The sequence below is a fragment of the Marmota marmota genome, unplaced genomic scaffold (genome assembly GCF_001458135.2).
Source record: "Marmota marmota marmota unplaced genomic scaffold, marMar, whole genome shotgun sequence".
Classification (NCBI taxonomy): Eukaryota; Metazoa; Chordata; class Mammalia; order Rodentia; family Sciuridae; genus Marmota; species Marmota marmota.
In genome coordinates this window covers 37563177-37582707 of record NW_026000057.1, presented here as the reverse complement: position 1 = coordinate 37582707, position 19531 = coordinate 37563177, and the positions used below count along the sequence as shown (strand labels likewise).

Here is a 19531-nt window from a genome sequence, read left to right as displayed (position 1 = left end):
TATTTTGAGACAGGGTCTTGCTAAGTTGCTCAGGATGACTTTGAACTTGTAATCCTCCTGTTTCAGCCTCAGTAAAATTTTTATAATTCATCCCTCTTGTGGGGAAAAAAGCAAAGGAGCCTGCTGACAATTTCCCTATAACCTTAGTCACAACTTAATTATATTTACTATTATTAATAAGCCACCATCTTAAATTTCTAATATAAGTTTATTACTTTATGTAAACAGATCCACTTTGGTTAAGAAATCTTACATCCGTACAGTTTTTCCTAAAGACTAGTAAAGACCGGGACAACTTAACTTTTTCTTATTAATAGTCTTAGAGCTAAACTTGCTTGTAAAAATATCCCCATCTAAAATGGACAGGAGGCAATATGCTTATGGATACAAGGATGCTTTGTAAGGGATGCAATTCTATTTTGGAAGAACCTGCAAAAGTTATTAATTAGTTTTACTTACAAATTCTCTAAATCTGAAGACCCATTGCTTACTAAAAATTATCATGTATTTGCGATACACTTTCCCAACAAAAGGAACGTGGAAAAATATCCTTGTCAGATCAAGTTTTTATAATGCCACTAACTCCCACATAAAATAAGATTTAAATTAGGGCTGAGGTTGTGGCTTAGTGGCAGAGCACTTGCCTCGAACATGTGAGGCACTAAGTTCGAGCCTCAGCACTACATAAAAATAGATAAACAAAAAAAAATATTGTGTCTGTGTATAACTAAAAATTTTTTTAAAAAAGTTTAAATTGGGATGGGCAGGCTTCCAAAATATTTTGCTAACACTTTAGTCTGAGAATAGCTTGGGAAAAAATCTAAAATAAAAGACATAATTGAAAAACCAGCTACCAATGACTATACTCTTAAACTTTGTGGTAAGGAATATGCTTTGGTGGAGGACAGATGTTTTGATCTCTGGCATGTACCATTTCACATGAAGTAGATGGGACTATTTTATTTCTGATTCTTAGTTATTCTAAGAGAAAGGTACACCCTATCAATAGATATAGAAAGTAATTAGTGATTACCTGGGACTGCAGGTTAGAATGGGGAGTGATTGCAAAAGGGCTCTTTGGGGTGGTAGAAATGTTCTAAAATTAGAGATGATGCTTGTGCACATTTGTAAATTCACTAACAATCATTTAAGTTACCCTTAAAACAAATGAATTTTATAAGCTTGAGTTATGAAGCAACTCAGCTATTAAAGAAAAAGACATAGCCCACTGGGATTATTTACTATATAATTAGAAAACCAAGGACCATTCCACACTGTTATTAACCTCCAGGCTCACTTTTCCCTTTACAGTATTGTACTTACCAGCTGAGCACTTCTGTAGCAATGATTGCAAACATTTGTAAGATTTTTTTTTTTTTTTTTTAACACAGACAAGACCAAGAACTAGTCAAGGAACAGTAAACTGTTTAACAAAATTCATGTAAACCGTGCTCCCAAAATAAACTTGTAACTAAATAATGTGAAATGACAAAAAACAGATGAGTTTTCTAGCAGAACTCATCACAATTCATTATGAGTTAGATGACTAAGCTTTTTTTCTTTTTTCCCCTTTTTGCAGTTTTAAGGATTGAATCCAGGGCCTCACATATGCTAGGCAAGCACTCTATCACTCAGCTATATCCCCAGTCCTTGACTTAGATTAAAGGGGAAAAATGAGGTCTTTCTCATTTAAAACAAAACAACAACAAAAAACAAACTGGTTACTTTAAATGGCTGACATGAAATACTTACCCAGGACAAATATTAGTTGTGCAAATTTGAAAACAGTAAATTGTAGGACTGGCAGTATTGCACAAGAAGGGATGGCCTACAGGTCCCACTGAAGCTCTTCTGCCTTAGCTAAGTTGATCCTGTAAAGGACCTTCAGTGAGATCTGATCCAATGTTTTATAGGATATTCTAAAATTTAGCTTCTTTTTGTAGACAGACTGTTGCCTGTTCAGTTTTCTGTTGGTGATTGGAAAAATTCTGATCATCAGTTCTAATTCTGGGATATTTTAGAAAAACAACATTCTTGAGTTGTGTAGGAGAGGAACCTCAAAGGGCAGTGAAGTCACAAGGAAAGACAACTTGACAATCCTGGTATAATGCGGAGCATGCGGTCATGTGAATAAGTGAACAAATGCATAAATAATTAATGGCTAAATAGGTGGACGGATTAGACAGCTTGATCAGACAGATGAGTAAACAGGTAGAATGAGACAGCACACAGATAGGACTGGTAACTCAGACCCTGAAGATGGAAGAGGGCCATAAAATAAAGCCAAAGTCTAGGGAATATTTAAAAATAATCTTTTTAAGTTTCAATTCAGATAGTCTGCATCAGAGGTTCTCAAAAATTAAGGGAGGGGAGTGGGGGACATGCCACACATTTGAGGAGCTTTGCCCAAATGATGGGAAGTGTGGTGGCTTTTGCTTGTCTCCACCTCCACTACCCCTCCCGATTCCAGGCACATCTAGTGAAACTTCTGGAAGGTGGAGATGGGGAAACTCCCCATGGGGTGCTTTCCTCCTTTGTCTAGCTGTTTTGGACACTGGGTAGAAAGAGCCAGGCTGTTTTCTCCTTCCCACGCCTTTCCGCATTTAAATGCCAGTGAAGTATGAGATACAAATGGCCTTAGAGAATGAGCTGGGTTGAAGGCTTGTCTTTGGGTTAAAATGCTTATCTACTTCTCACTCCCACCCAGGAAGCTATAAAGAGACGTTCACCCTTTTAGTAACTTGAACTGCAGCTGTGTGGCATTGGTGGTATGGTGGTGAGCATAGCTGCCTTCCAATAATCTGACCTAGAATTTTATCAATATACCAAAAAAAAAAAAAAAAAACAACCCCAAAAACTAAACAGGACAGTTATTTGTTCACTGGTATTAACCTGCTCTAGGTTAATGGCCAAACAAAACCAGCCAGCACTTGTTTAGTAGAAATACCCTGGGGCCTTTATCAGAAAGGTTAAATCTAACAGCCGAACTGAACAACAGTGATAATTCTCTGCTTCTATATTCCCAGCTTTCTTTATATACTCCTAAGATTTATATACCTAGAAACTGATTCCTTGGGGAGTTTTAATATTTATTACTCTGGAATAGGTAGCTACACAGATTACCTATCAAAGTGAGAGGTATCTGAAAAGTATTTAATCCCATTTAATAGTTTTGAAAGGGATTTGCCTAATATTGGTGTGAATGCTTTCTCCCAAGAATAATGGCTGGTCTAAGAAAGAAAAGTAGAAGCTGAATCTAATAGCTTAGCATTAAACTGACCACACAGCCCTTTCTAAATGACATAGAGGTCTCATTCTAGGTTACCCCCATAGGTCACAATCAAAATCAACAGTCTATTTCCTAGTCAACCATAAAACACTATTAGATTTGGAAGCAGAATCTTACTGCAGGAAAATCAGGATATGAAATGAATAGGGAGAAAAATGTAAAAGATTAGTTCCTTTTAAATAATTTCATTATTCTGCTTTAATAATACAACTCCTTTATTTCATGCTTTTCAGATTATTTTAGAAATATACCTATTGATTTCTCCCTCCAGCAGGTGGTAACCAAATAGTGTGTATAATTCATACTATTTCCAATACTCTGCATAGAACAATATAAGCAGGCTACTGAAATAGGTGTTTAAAAATGACTTCTTAGCCGGGCACAGTGTCGCACACCTGTAATCCCAGCAGGTCAGGAGGCTGAGGCAGGATAGTGAGTACAAAGCCAGTCTCAGGAAAAAATAAAAATAAAAAGTGAGGTGCTAAGCAACCCTGTGAGACCCTGTCTCTAAATAAAATATAAAATAGGGCTAGGGAGGTGGCTCAGTGTTCCAGTGCCCCTAAATTCAATCCCCAGTACCATCCCTGACCCAATCCATACTTCATTAAAGGACTATCACAAATGAGGAAGAAACAGCAAGAGAACAGCCTTACTAGAGAGATTCAATTTACCTAAAAGATTAAAATCCTGAATGTAACAGAATGCCATTTAACGATTTCAAAGAATGCAAACAGTTACACTGAATTTAAAATATACCTATAAAGTATTTATGCACTGAATTTTCATTTATTCTAATAAATTAAGGGAATGAAGAAACTATCATAAAATGTCAATTTCCAAATTTTTCACCAGAAAGACTGTATATTTTTAAAAATTCACTTGAAGGAAACAAAAGAAGTTTGGTTTATTCCTCATAGTATTTAAGTATTATTTTAAGAACTATTAGTGGCTAAGTACATGGGTGTTCAGAAATTACTGCCAATAGACACATGGTCCCCTAGGGGAAAATGAAGTGCTTTAGAACAAAATTCTTATGTTTTTAGTTTTAGAGCAACTAATCCAATAACCTTCAGGGATGACCCATCTCTCTCACAACAGGCAGAACAGCTCACTTAAGACTCTTCATTTTCTGTGATGTACATACACAATGGATTTTTATTTAGACATGAGGAAAAATGAAGTTATCTCATTCACAGGAAAATGGATGGAACTTGAGAACATTATGGTAAGCAAAATAAGTCAAATTCTTAAAATCAAGTGTTGTATGTTTTCTCTCTTACGTGAAAGAGAGGAAAAAGGCGTGTGTGTGTGTGTGTGTGTGTGTGTGTGAGTGTGTGTGTGTGTGAGAGAGAGAGAGAGAGAGAGAGAGAGAAATCTCATGAAAGTAGAAGGAAGACCAGGAAGACCAGTAGAATACAGGAAGGGGAACAGCAGAAGGAAACAGAAAGGGGAAATAGTGGGTAATAACATAGACCAAATTATATTGTTATTTTGTGTGCATGTATGAATACATAACAAATCCCACTATTATGTATAATTATAACACACCAATAAATCATATGGGGAAAAAGACCTTCATTTTCATTTGTGACCAACTCAGTTGGTTTTCACAGGTATAAAGTCAAGTTTCTAGTAAATGTGTCTTTTGAGGTCCACTCTACTAAATGTCACCTGTACAAAGCCTGAGCAATCCACCACAAAGTGTAGGCTGCTGTTGGTATAACAACTATCATGCAGTGATATATTTGCACACCATGGATTTTGCAGTGATTCCAAACCAACTGTCTATTTCCCTTTTGAAAAAATCCTAGAACAGGATTTTGCTCTCTTACTTTGCATTTCCCTTCAGAATCCATAATATCAGAAACTTAGGTCCAATATACCCAAGCTGTCTCTTTGGCAGATAATTAGATAAAAAAGGGAGATGAGTTTGTAAAAGAAAAAAGATAGTAGAACAAGTATAAAAGAGTTTCTGCAATGGCCCTGGGCGACTTAGTGAGACTCTGTCTCAAAACAAAAAATAGAAAAAGGCCTGGGAGTATGGCTCAGTGGTTAAGTACCCCTGGGTTCAATCCCCAGTACCAAAACAAAACAACAACAACAACAGCAAAATCCCAAAACAAAACAAAAGAGCTTCTGCAATGAAACTAAAAGAGGAAGAAAAAATGGAAAAGTATTGGTCGTGGTTATATACGCCCAGCGACTCGGGAGGCGGGAAGCGGGAGAATCTTGAGTTCAAAGCCAGCCTCATCAACAGCGAGGTGCTAAAAAACTCAGTGATACCCTATCTCTAAATAAAATACAAAAATAGGACTGGGTTTGTGGCTCAGTGGTTGAGTGCCCCTGACTGAGTTCAATCCCTGGTACCCAAAAGAAAAAAAAATGGAAAAAGTAAAGATAGACAATAGAGTTGTATCTAAATAGTTCTTAGGGGCCCAATGTAAGCCATATTCAGTGAAAGCCCTGCTAACAGCTTGGGGACTGTGAGAGACACTGGGATGTGAGCATCATGCTTGTCATTAAACTTTTAAGGATCCTATGGAAAACCAAACTCTGGTAGCGACTGTGTGTAGGTGCTCCTACACATGACATTAAAAATGCAAGGACCCCTAAACAAAGCCAGAGTAAACATAACCACAATAAAACACACGAAAACATAACAATAACACTTTTTAGCAGGTACTGTTAGTTATTATGCGACAATAAACATATAACAAATTACGAATTCCACATAAATAATATATAAAATATGAGTATTTATTTGATCAAGGCCTTCCTTTGGGTCCCAGACTGTCATCTCGCTTTGCTAATTAATCAGTTTTTCATTCTCCAAATTTCTGAAGGCAGGTGATTTCAAGAACCCAGCCTTTGAGCCCCACTCTCAAATATCATTGAGAAAACGTGGAAAAAAACCAGGAGGAATGGAGAACAACTTTTGCTGTAATCATCACTTTTGTAGTAAGTGGAGAAATAAAGAATAAAATTGAGGAGGCCAGGTCTCATAGCCACAAATCGTTTCCTTATTTCTGTTTGGAGTTGATTTCTCCTATACCTTCTCTGAGAAATGGTAGGTCAAGGGGTCCCTGTGATATATACCTCCCAATTATTAATAATGAGAACTCCCTGCAAAATGTCTCATTGACAAATTAACACACAAGCATCTACCTTATTGTAATTCATGGAAAAAGGACACTGGAAATTTACCTTGAAATAAAGCCCATTAAAATGCGATTTAAGCTGTCATTACAAAGTATAAAAACTGCACTGAAGAGTTGGTAGGATCAGAAATAGGCACATTGTTTTGAACATCTCTTTTTTTATTATTGATTTATACCCTTCAAGTTTAATCATTCATAAGCAGTTTTGTATTTTTGTTTTTGTTATTTTTGTTCTGAGGTAGGGTCTCACTATGTTGCCCAGACTTATCTTGAATATGTGAGCTCAAGTGATCTTCACGTCTCAGCCTCCTAAGTGTCTGGGACTAAAAGTGCACACCACCATGCCTGGCTGTCATAAGCTCTATTGTTGTAGTTTTTAGATATACACGATGGTAGAATATATTTTGACATATTATACATACATCTCTTTTTAAACACAATGAGCTTTAAAAATGTATATCTCTTGAAACAGTAACTGTATTGATAAGAATTTGTTTGGGAATATGTATTAGATATTAAAAAACAATGTTAAAAACAGTAAAACATTTTAACAATCTCAATATCAGCAGTTGGAGACTAAAGCATCCATAATATACACTGAATTATATTTCTAAATTTTTATAAAAAGTAAATGTGAATGTTCATGGTATGATTTACTAGTTATATTTTGCAGTTCGATTCATAATGCTTAGTGGGTGTTTGAGGGATAACAATAGCTAAAAAAGTCAATTCCTTGATAGAGCTTTTCATGCTAATACAAAACAATAATAATAATGTTAAAGATAAAAAGTACTATGAAAAAAATAAAGTGTGATAGGGCAAAAGAATAGCAGGAATATTCAAAATCAGGGGCACCAGGATTAAAAGGTAATCTCAATTTAAAATTTTAAATGACTACTCATTTTCAGAAAGGGGAAAAAAAAATCAGTGCACTATCCAGTCAAAAGAACATCTATGTTCCAAACTGCTGAGGCTCATAATCAATTTCCAGGAATCTTTAGCTTTTTAAAATTCAAAAGGAATTCCACTGAAAATGCTCTATACTAAGACAATTGTGGATTTTTGCCTCTGAATTCTTTCTCTATTTCTAATTGATCAAGAGGATGTGCCAGTGTGTGTACAGATAATGTCTAATTACATTGCTCATAATAATTTTTTAAAAATTGATCTTCCCAGTGCTATTTTCTAAGAAATGTTTAATCTGTCTGAGGCTTTTAAGAAAAGGTTAAAGATCCAATATTATGAACACAGAATATTTTTTTTTAAAAAAAGCATTTTGTGGGAGCAGAAAACCTGAAGCTATCAAATATCTAAACAAAGATTCAGAATTCAATTTGACCTTCAATGCAGAAGGGTATAAACTACAGGTATGGGAAATGTTTAACTGTATCCTGAGTTTAATGAAACAGTGACCAAACAAGATAAGCAGTTGTTTCTAGTCAAACATGTAGCAATTGTTACACTATTGCTAAAAGCCTAGAAGGTTAGGCAAATAAACAGATAACAGATATAGAAGATAATTATTTCTGTTATCCTATTCAGGAAGGTAACAAGGGAAGGCTGGCTCCTATCCCAAGGGCCTTTTGAGTAACTTCTCCCACCATTTCCCCAGCCAGAAGTCACTTAAGAACAATGAGTCATGAAAACTTTAAAAAAATTAGACAAGAGCCTGAAATAATACTTGAAGTTTAGTGAAACCATATGCCATATAGAAAAATTCAGATGATAAAAATTAAGTGGAAAAATAAAAGACTTGTTATATACAATGTAGGATTTTTTTTTAAAAAAGTCTATGGTATGTAGATGAAAACTAAACATAAAATTCTAAAAGGGAACAATAGTCCTGTTTTTAGTTAATAGCCTTTTAAAATGCCAAGTTCTCTTATCAGTAGTGAGTAGAAAAATCAGAAAATTAGTTACTCCATCTAGCTTAGCACTGGTCTATCCATGGAGTCAACTCTGATCAGAACTGTTTTCCATGGGGTGAGGCAGTTTTATAGAAACACAAGATGACTAAAAGCACTGACTCTAACCCCGGACATAATGCTAAAGGGAATCAGGAAACACTATAAACTCAATGCTCAATTAGAATCAGGAAGCTAAAAGATGTAATTCCACATTTAATCTTATTTCCATTAAACCTAATTTCCATTGATGACCCCACAAAAATAAGTGTTTGACTATAAACAATCACTTGAATTGCTTTTCAATATATATGTGTACTGTCAAAAACCTATATTTAAAAAAGGTTCACAGAAATTCTACTTCATTACTCCTCATTAAAAATATAGCCTAGGGCTGGGGCTGTAGCTCAGCGGCAGAGCCCTTGCCTAGCATGTGGGTGAGGCACTGGGTTCGATCTTCAGCACCACATAAAAATAAACAAATAAAATAAAGGCATTCTGTTTATTTACAACTACAAGTTTTTAAAAAAATATATAACCTAGAAAATATTTTTGTTGTTGTTGTTTGCACTGGGCATTGCACCCAGGAGTGCTTAACCACTGAGCCACATTCCCAGTCCTTTTTATTTTTTGAGATAGGGTCTCATTAAGTTGCCAAGGCAGGCCTTGAACTTGCCATTCTCCTGCCTCAGACTCTAGAGTTGCTGGGACTACAGGCATATGCCACCACCCCTGACTGAGCTTTTTGTATCTGCTTTTATTTCTACAACATTTTGTGGCATAATCTGTATTAAGAAGCACACAGGAGATTGGGAGCCCATTTCCAAGCTTATACTGATCAAGACCCAAACTGACATTCTGACTAATGTGTATCTAAATTTCAGAGCACTACTGTGAATGGCAACAGTGACTGTGGGTTGATGGGGAGCATGTTTAAAGGAAAAGAGTGAATTCCATCTAAGGGTCCCATAGCCTAGAGATGGAAAAGGCAGATGCTTACAACTCAGGTCCCCAACTACACTTGTCATTTCCTTCTGTCAGACAGGCACCTCCTGCTTTGCTTCTTTTCTCAGCAAAGGGTACCACCATCCACCAGTTGCCCAGAGGAAAGAAAATCTTAGCTATCTATCATCTCAGGTTCGTACACCCTGCCCTGCTTACCTGACACTCACCCTCAATCCTGTCCATTTTCATCTCCAATCTATTGATTTACTGCTGCACTATCAAGCTTGGTTCAGATCACAAACAACTCTGCCTTACAGAGGGCAGGAATGAGTGCAAACACATCAATAGCCAAAATAAATGTTAGGTGGGTTGAATCCATCCACTAAAAAGGTACGTAAAATTATTATGTTTAAAAGCATTATGGTAATAACAATATTGGGTGGTACTAGTACTTGTACATGGTGAAAGTATTAAGAGAAAAATAGGTAATGGAGAATAGTTTACAAAGAAGATATAAAGCCATGGACTTTTTTTTTCACAAGGAGAAACCAGGAACTTTGCAGTCACTGGATTTAATGAAGCAGACCCTCCCTCTCTGGTTTTGCTCCTAGTCCATTTCCTGCTTTATGAGCCACTTTAAAGCATTCATTGCTTATTTTGACTCAAGAGAGAAAAAAAACTTACAACAAAAACAATAAACATATCAAAATCAGCATAGTATAGCAAACCCCATTTGCTATCATAATTATTAAGGGAAATCTTAATCTAACCTCAACCCTAAGTTTCTGGGTTATTTGAAGCAATCTCAGAGATCATATAATTCCATCTGTAAATAATTCAGTATACCTCTCTAAAATAAAAACCCCAACCCTACTGCTATTGTTACAAATAACCAAAGTTAACATCACTTCCTTGATAACAATATCCAGTCAAGTTACCTTTCTCCAATTTTTTTTGTTTTCTTGCTTCTTAGATAGAGCTGTGTCCTTCTGACGTGTATTATTTCCTAGAATTGCTCACAAGGGCCTTCATAATCTGGCCTCTGCTTTTACAGTCTTTATTTTTAAAACTTGCATTATTCCTTTTCCCTAAATCCTATGCCTTCAACCATATGCACTTAATTTTTGTTCCACTCCCTGGCAATATCCCCTTACCAGGTCTCTGCCTGTCATTTGTAGCAGGCTGTGTCCTCTCATCCAGATCCTCTGCTCAGACACTATCTCAAACCTCAGGACATGATGCACAGTCATATCCTCCAAGAAACCCTCTCTGCTGTGATTCTATGGGCTTTGTGTGCTCCTGCCTCCAGAAATGAAGCCTCTACTACCTGATGACCAAACCTTCTGCTCCCTCTCCCTCAAGTTTCATTAAAAAACAAATACTAATTTATAGTTTTCAGCTCATTAGAAATTAACCTTCCCCTGTTGGGTGCTCTGTGGCCAAAATTTTCATGGTATGGTTATCATTCTTCATCTTATGCCTTTTGGCTTGTATGTTCATGCACAATTATCATGCAGATCTCCTTCATATGATGATCTATAGGTGCAAAGGAGACTTGTGTTCAAAGATCATTTGTCAATACAGGTTGAGTACCTCTCTGAAATGCTTGTGACCATTAAGATTTGTTTTTCTGTTCTTTCTTTCTCATTTTTAATTGTCCTTTTTTAAAAAAAAAATATTTGCGTATATATGAGTTCTCTTGGGAATGGGACCCAGGCTGAACAAAAAAAAAAAAAATCACTTATTGTTAGAGTCTGTAAACAAGTCAGGATGGTGCCTGGCATTTTGCCAGAGGGAGTGGTTTGTGAAGTAACGCCAGCGAGCCATTAAGTGTGGAGATTTCTTATTGGTTGACTGCTGTATCTAGTTTATGTTAATTAGATAAGCTGTGTGGAATGTATAAATACCGCTCCTGTCCTACAATAAACGGCTCCCACTCCTGCTGTATCAATCTACACAAGTTGTTCGTCACTCCCCGGTTATTTTGCCCAGCCAGCCGGGCTGCGGCAACTTATATTTCACATATTCCTCCTATACACACAGCATTAAGGTAATTTTACACAAAAATTTTAAAATAATTTTGTGCATTTTAACAGTGCATCACATGAGGTGGTGTGTGTGGAATTTTCCACTTGTGGCACCATGTCAGTCCTGAAAAAGTTTTGGATTTTAGAGCATTCTGGATTTCAGATTTTCAGATTAAAGATACTCAAGCTACAATAAGAAAATCTACAGAATTACTTAATAATTCTTTGTAATTTACAGAATATTTAATAATCATGAAGATTTCAAATGTAAAAAATAATTGTGTATAACAAGGACAAGGACCAAAAGGCTACTGGAAAAAGACTCAAACTGGAAGGCAGGGATTCACAACCCCAGGGCAAGGGAGCACAAAACAGCTTCACCTTATTCTGAAAGTGGCACCAACTTCCTAAAACTTACATGCACTCAGAAACATTATTGCTTTTCAAAAGATAACAGACTAAATAAACAGACTTTATAGATATTTTGGCTGAAGTACAACCAGAAGGCTATAAGATAACTGTCAAAGGAAGTTTCTGTAGAAAAGTTGACCACCTTGTATAGATTTCGTCATCTGTAACTTGGTGCATAATGACTAGGAGGAAGTAAAAAAAATTTCTGAGCCCATAACAAATCTAATTTATATTGTGAAGCCAACTGATCATTTTTGGTTTTGTTATTTGAAGAAAGTTTTTTTTTAGAGAAGTATTTACGAATACTACATATGCTTCGAACAATTTTTAACAATTAGGATCATGCAAAGCTAAGTGGAATTTATCACTTCTATGCTATATTTTTTCCACCAAAGAAAAAAATTTGAGACAAGGTCTTGCCATGTTGCCTAGGCTGTCCTGAAAGTCCTGGGCTCAAGCAATCCTTCTGCCTCAGCCTCAGAGTAGTTTGGGGACAACAGGTATGCACCACCACAACCAGCCTGAAAATCTTAGGTTGGTTTGGGACCTTTGTTATTGTTATCATCTTGATTTTTTTGGTTTGTTTTTAGATTTTTGCAGTGCTGGGTGGGTGGAATCTAGGGCTTCATGCATGACAGACAAGTGCTCTACCTCTAGGCCAAATCTTCCACCCCCAAAATATTATTTTTATTTTAGTTTAACAAGATTAGAATGTTTGGGCTGGGGTTGTGGCTCAGTGGTAGAGCGCTCACCTAGCACATTCGAGGCCCTAGGTTCGATCCTTATCACCACACAAAAAATAAATAAATAAATAAATAAACAAAATAAAGGTATTGTGTCCAACTACAATTGAAAAATAAATATTAAAAAAAATAGGGCTGAGGTTGTGGCTCAGTGGTGGAGCGCTTGCCTAGCATGTGTGAGGCACTGGGTTCGATTCTCAGCACAACATATAAATAAATAAATGTTCATTGACAACTTAAAAATATTTTTAAAAAGAGATTATAATGTTTTTAAGTGCTTAAAATTTTGAATTCATAACATATTAGTGACTTAATTTATTCATAAAATCTTCTGAAGAATAAGAGTATAGCTAACATTTATATGGTACTTTTTATTACACAAACACTAATAAACATGCTTAACTTACATAATCTTCACTGCTCTGTGAGGTATGCATTATGATTACCACATTTCACAGATGAGCAAAGAGAGATAAGTGAATTGCCCAAGGTTATCAGCAAGTAAATAGCAGAGCCAACATTTGAGGCTAAGCTTGCCATTCTATGCGCTGTTTGAGAAAACCACCTGCAAATGCACACACAGGTTCAGGATGAATTCTCACAGCAAAGGAAAGGAAATGGGGTACCATGTCTTTGCTGTGCCAGGAGAAACAATGCCAGAGACCAGCAGATTCTCAAAGCCAGCTGTTCCTGGTCGCTTCTTCTTACTGCACACTAAAAATGTTGCAGAATCAACTCGGAAGACATTTATAATATTCCTTTTGTAAATGTGATTCCCAGGCTAGGTTACCTTTCCTCCCCTAACTTTTCTGCTTATGTTTAAGTTCAAATAAAGGGGATAGAAATGCCCTAGAACAGTACACCTAGACACGGTCAGATTGTTGTTGTCAAGGAGGTGATGGAATGAGGGAAGGAAAGACATTACAAAAGAGTGTCCCAGGAAGACCTTGTGAATATGTCTTCAGGCCCCCATTTTGCTCCAACTTACAGAGCTCTTTGTGTCTATTTTGGAGGAATTATCCAAAAATATCATCTGAAATATGGCTTCCATGGCTACAAAAGCTGATAAACTAATAGTGTCATGGTAAAACCTTGGGTCAGAAGTCAAAAAGATCAGAATCCTTATCTCCAACTGGCCATAAGCAAGCCACAATTAGGCCTGGGTAGGTAATTTAGCAGGGCTGGGTTTCAGTTATCTCATTTAGGACAGTCCCACAGATTTCTTAGATGTTTAGTCATATTTGTAAACAAGTAAATAAAATTATATAAAAGAAGAAAAACATATGTTATTCATCTCACCAAATACAGCCGAAGAAAGCAAATAAAAATTTCATTCTTAAAGAAAGAAAAGAGGTAGGGTAAGGTAACAGTGATGGAGGACACTAAAGATTAGATGTTCCAGGTATGTTTCCTTAGTGCTCAGAATAACTCTCGGGGCTTGATCCACTGATGTGAGATGTCAATATTCCCAAAGGCTTAAACAAATTTTTTTTTTTTGGTGATGTTCTTTAGCTTGATGAAGAGAATTTACGGGTAACACATTCATATGGTCTTACTAAAGTAATAAAAACAATCAAAGTTCATTTAACAACATGGTCCCTACATCATGCCTTTGCTGTTCTCAGAAGCAAATTAAACACAGATATGTTTATATGGTAACATCTTAGAAGGGAAGGGAGGAGGGATGGGAATAGGAAAGACATGAATGAATCAGACATATCTTTTCTATCCTCATATATAAATATGTGAGCAATGTAACTCCACATCATGTACAACCACATTAACGGAATCCTAATTGGAATAAATTATTCTTATTCTATGCACATATAATATTTCAAAATACACCCCACTTCATGATAAAAAAAAAAAAACCCTCGGCCTCTGTCATCTTTGGGCCTGCCTAGAAGTCTGGAATTCCGAGAGCAGGTCATCAGGAAGGGAAGCCTGAAACACTGGGACAAAAGGTAAAGCTGCTGTCCACAGGCAGAATTTCTTCTTCAGTTGAGCCTCAACTCTGCTTTTAACTTATTGTATCAGAACTCATTCTCAGATTATTTTCAGTACTTTAGATCAATTTATTACAGATTTTAATAACATCTATGAAATACATTCACAGTAATATCTAGATTAGTGTTTAAGTGAATTACTAGAGACTGTAGCCTAACTAAACTTAAATATCAAAATGACAATCTCATATGCCAAAATAAATAAATAACGTGCTTTCCATTTTATTTTGTAAACTTTATTTCTTCCCTGTGTATTTATGTAAGGAGTTAATGGCTACCAATTTATTTTGAGGCAAAATGTGTATAAATTGTGTAATTCTTACTAGTTATAACCTCCTCCTTTAATGTTTTCCATTAAAATGTTTGTATATGTCAAAAAATATCAGTATTTTATTATCTTAAAAAATATATCTTAGAAGCCCATATTTAGCTTCTAACCCTGACTCTGCCATTTGATGTGAATTTTAACAGTCTCCTTGGTCCTGTTTCTTCTGCCCTACTTCAAACTATGCTAAATAATTAACCTTTGAGTTATTATAATTTAAAAACATGATTTACCTTATATCTCTATTCTTCAGGTAAGCACACAGGATAGGTCACACGAGAAGGGAAATCAGTCACGAGCAATCACCCAACAGCTTCCATCCACTATTTAGGCATCTGAATGGAGCAAGAAAGAGGCTGTTTTTGGAGGCCTGATGCAAATCCCCTTTCCCACCAGGACTGAAACCAATTAAATAAGATCTTAAGGAACAATGCTCCATTCAGGTTCATTAGACAAAAGCATTAAAACTAAAGAAAATAATTTCATAAGGTTGAGGGTTAAAGGTGTGATCCCTTAGAACAAGTCATGATTAACTGAAAGCAAGTTAAACAATGGAAAGTTACTGGGTCAGCTCAGAAGCCAACACCAATGGACCTACAAGTAAAGTACCATGTTACCAATTGACCATCATATGCATGCAGATACAAACTTAGTAAATAATAACACTCATTAGTACAAATCCTGATTAAAATAGTTGGTGTTTAAAAGGTCTTTCTGGAAATATTTAAACTTGGGAAATAAAAATGTTCAAAGCAATCTGAAATTGCTTGCATACCTTCATTTAAGGAGCCCATGTATTTTACTAGTATCAAAAGCAGAATTTATAGTAGCAAAGAAGACTAGATCTCTCTGATAATGATTTGCAATCCTAGATTTGAAATTTTTCTCTGGGTAGCAGACTGGTCCAATTTTTACATGGCATACACACCTGGGTCAAAAAGTTGGAAATGGCAGCTGATGTTCTAATTTTTGCATTAGAACTTTGTTAATTAAAATAACAATTTCTACCTTAAAGACTTTTGGAACAAATAAATATAAACAAGTTTAATTAACTCGTATCAGTGTATGTATTTGAATCATGTGAGGAATTATGTGTGGTTTCTCTTTATAAATAAGTGATGTCGGCTTAGTGATATTCTACGAGCAAAAGTTAATACAGTTTTCTATCAAGTAACAATGATTCCTGATGAAGTATCTAAAATTCATGTAAATGGCAACAAATGGGAAAATTCTAGGCCCTTCATAAAATAAACCAAACTTATAAACATTTCCCCCATATCAACAACACACACTTATAGAAAGTTTTTCAAGGTATATGTCCGCATGTAAAACAGGGGCTCCACATTCAAAGTCAAATTAAGTGAAGCACTGTGTGTTGTGGCTTCAAGAAAAGTCAGAACATTTTAGAGTTGAACATTTGCTTTTCTCTTACTTTTAATAGAGATCCAAGTTAACCTTAAATCACTGTGCTATTATTTTGCTAATAAAGAACTCGATATCATGTTGTATTCTTAAATGTGTGCATTTTTTTTGTGTGAGTTTCAATTCAAAAATAAATATTTTGAGAGGCTGGTGTGTATATACAGTCCAGTGGTAGAATGCACACTCAGCATTGCAAAAGGCCTGGGTTCAATCCACAACATAAATAAATAAATAAATAAATAAATAAATAAATAAATAAATAAAATGCTTTCAAAAAGAAATCTTTATAGTTATTGATTAAAAAGATGTCATGATGTCATGTACTTACTTATGGGCTGCACCTTTGGCCATGGGTACAAATTAACAATAACGATGGGTTTCTGAAATAACCCTGAAAGTTCCTCCCTAACCCTTTCCTCTGCTGAACTTTAGAGTCCCCCATTTCCTTGGGAAACACCCGAGATTTGATCCACCCAGACACACTAGAATGAAAAAGATTCTGCAAATTCAGGAATAAGAAAGATGCTGATTACCTACATTTCCTCTCTCCAAATGGCATAGCACTCTTGGCCATGTTTAATTGCTATAGAATATCATGAAGGCACTACCCAACTCCTAGACCAACATGTAGTCACATATTCCCCATACCATTTCCTAACATTCTCACCTCTCTTTAAAAAATAAAGTCAAGAGAAGTCACCTGGAATTCAAGGTCATTGGTTCTCTCCCCTTCCCTATGTTCCTACCCATTTTTGTAGCAGGCCCTGCAGTTTTACAGTTCACTGCTTACACAGGGCTCTCTCCTCTGCTGGTTATGAGCTGTGAGGACAGAGTCCATGTCTTATTTGTTGGTGTCACTGGCTGTTAGCCAAGTACCTGACATTCTGGGCCTAGAATGGCTGCCGAATGACTACATCAGCCCACACACTCAAAAACACCAGAGTTACCTTACCCTTTTCCAAAGAAGCACAGGTATCTTTCTTTTCTAAATGAGTCAGTGATGTGTTTACAGAATTGTGGGCCTATCAAATACAAGTCCCGTCTGACTTTCTGTGGTTTACTTCATGTAACTGCAACTTCTATTATAGCATATCTTACATAAATAGGTGGGATATGATGTAAGGTGTAAAGAACACACAATATCTGGCTTCAGAACATCAAAGCAATGCTGATGTAGCTTTTCGATATATAATTTTCAAAGTACGTAATTCTGATAATCCTTGGAGAGGCTTCTCAAATGATTTATGGTTATAATCTCTGTAATTATAGTCCTTGGAATCATTAAGGAATAAGTAAATCCTTGAACAGGGTCCTGCTTATCTTTGTAATTTCTTCATTCCTTCATGATTCAGCCCTCCGGGAGTTGTGCAGTATGGAGGGTGAGCCACCCCAGCCCCAGAGCTTAGATAATTAGGGACTCTGGTTCCAGAGCTTCCCAAACATGGACATTGAAATGGACAAGCACTTCATGAGGTTGGCATCCTTCTGCCCCCATCTGAGTAACGAGAAGTAAAATTTCTAACAAGTGGCAGAAATGGGATTTGAATCCAGGCAGTGTAGGTTCCACTATGTTCTGTTGTTACTTTCTGGCTATTTTTTTTTTTTTTTTTTTTTTTTACAATCAGGACATACTATGATTTTCCCCTAACAGCAGCAGCAGGTTTCTTTCCCTGTGAATCTTTCTGGGCAGATGGCACACCTTTTCCCCTTCAACGCTTCCTGGGGGCAGTTACCACAGAGGTAACCGGCTGTTTGCTCTGTGAGGTGACATCCTTCCAAATATTAGCTGGTCCCACCTTCTTACATACAGTTACCAGATCTGGGTCATGTGACTCCCTCAGTGCCTCTGAGAATGTTTATCCACTCTCTGGTGACTTAGAAGAGGGGCATTTCCTGGAAATATTGAGGTTGGACATTTCATTGTAGTGAGGTGTTTAGAGAGTGTGAATCACTCCTGTTGCCTAGTAACTCATTTGTGTTTGGCAGGATGAAGGCAACCGAAGCACAGGTACAGTCGGGCACAGGGCAGATATTTATTCAGCACAAGCCCCTCCCAACACTGGACTGTTGATTTAATGTTTAAATCTTGACACCGTTCTTTCCCAGTTCCTTACTAGTCCTAGAAGTTCCTTCAATCTTTCTTTGTAAGTCGGGAGAATTCAGAAAGTATTATATTATGCAAAAAATCACCACATTCCTTATAGCTGAAATAAAGGTCACATTATTTTTCCTATTGAATTGTCTCATGGTGTTTGGAGGGCAGGCCGCTCATCCCCAGAGCTTGTATAATTACAGACTATGGTTCTAGTACTCCCCAAATACAGACATCAAAAAATGCACAGCCAACTTTACAAGGGAGACATCCTTACTGCTCTCATCTGAGGTATAAGAATGGAAACTGAGAAATCTAGCAAGTGACAGAAAAGGCAATTACAGGATCTTTGCAGGTATAGGGAACTGGAATTACCCAGTGTCATGGAGGTTACTTGTCATCCCTAGAAGAATGAGTTTTCTCAGGAATTCACTGTTAACATAATGTACTCATAAACAGCACTGAGTCACTAATTCCGACCTCATAGTTAAGAGATAATTTTTTTATGGATAACAGGACCATTGACTCATTTGGTGGGCTATATTCCAGACCACAGAATTGTTAATACTCAAATGTACATACTTTCTTCTTCTTTTTATAAAACTTTTTAAAAAAAAATTTTAATAGTAGATGGTCATGATATCTTTTTATTTATTTATTTGTTTGTTTGTTTATTTATTTGTTCTGTAGAGGAGGAAGAGTTTATTTGAGGGCTCACGGTTTATTTATTTTTTTAATGTTGTGCTGACAATTGAATCCAGTGCCTCACACATGCTAGGCAAGTGTTCCGCCACTGAGCCACAACCCCAGCCCTTTTTTTTTTCTTATAACAAGAATTGATTAGCACAATATAAATAGTTTCAAAAATTAGGGGATTCACCCTCATATACCATAAGGAATAGAAATCATGGGACAGCTAGACTAAGGTCACCTTACTAATCTTTTGTCTTCAAATTAAAGATAGCATGGTCTTTAAGTCATTGTAGAAGCCAAAAATTTAGAATAAAAACACTTTGGTTTTTGCATCCTATATAAAGTCTCCACCAATTATTACTTTCCCCATATATGTTATGGCTCCATCACTTTCCTGGTCATTTCTATACACTAATGGATAGAATTTATTCAAAGTAAGAAAAAGTATTTTTTAAAGCCATATATATATATATATATATATATATATATATATATATATATATATATATATATATA

General features: G+C 36.1%; 1 protein-coding gene across 2 annotated transcripts in view; it reads right to left on the bottom strand.

The window, feature by feature from the left end:
* Sgms2 (sphingomyelin synthase 2) overlaps positions 1 to 19531 on the bottom strand; it is an 86211-nt gene that overhangs the window by 27524 nt on the left and 39156 nt on the right. The window contains exon 3 of one of the 2 annotated variants that reach the window (XM_015484622.2): positions 15042 to 15143. The exons of the other annotated variant lie outside the window; for it this stretch is intronic. The gene's annotated coding sequence lies outside the window, so the exon portion shown is untranslated. The remainder of the gene's footprint in view (positions 1 to 15041; positions 15144 to 19531) is intronic. 2 annotated transcript variants of the gene reach the window in all.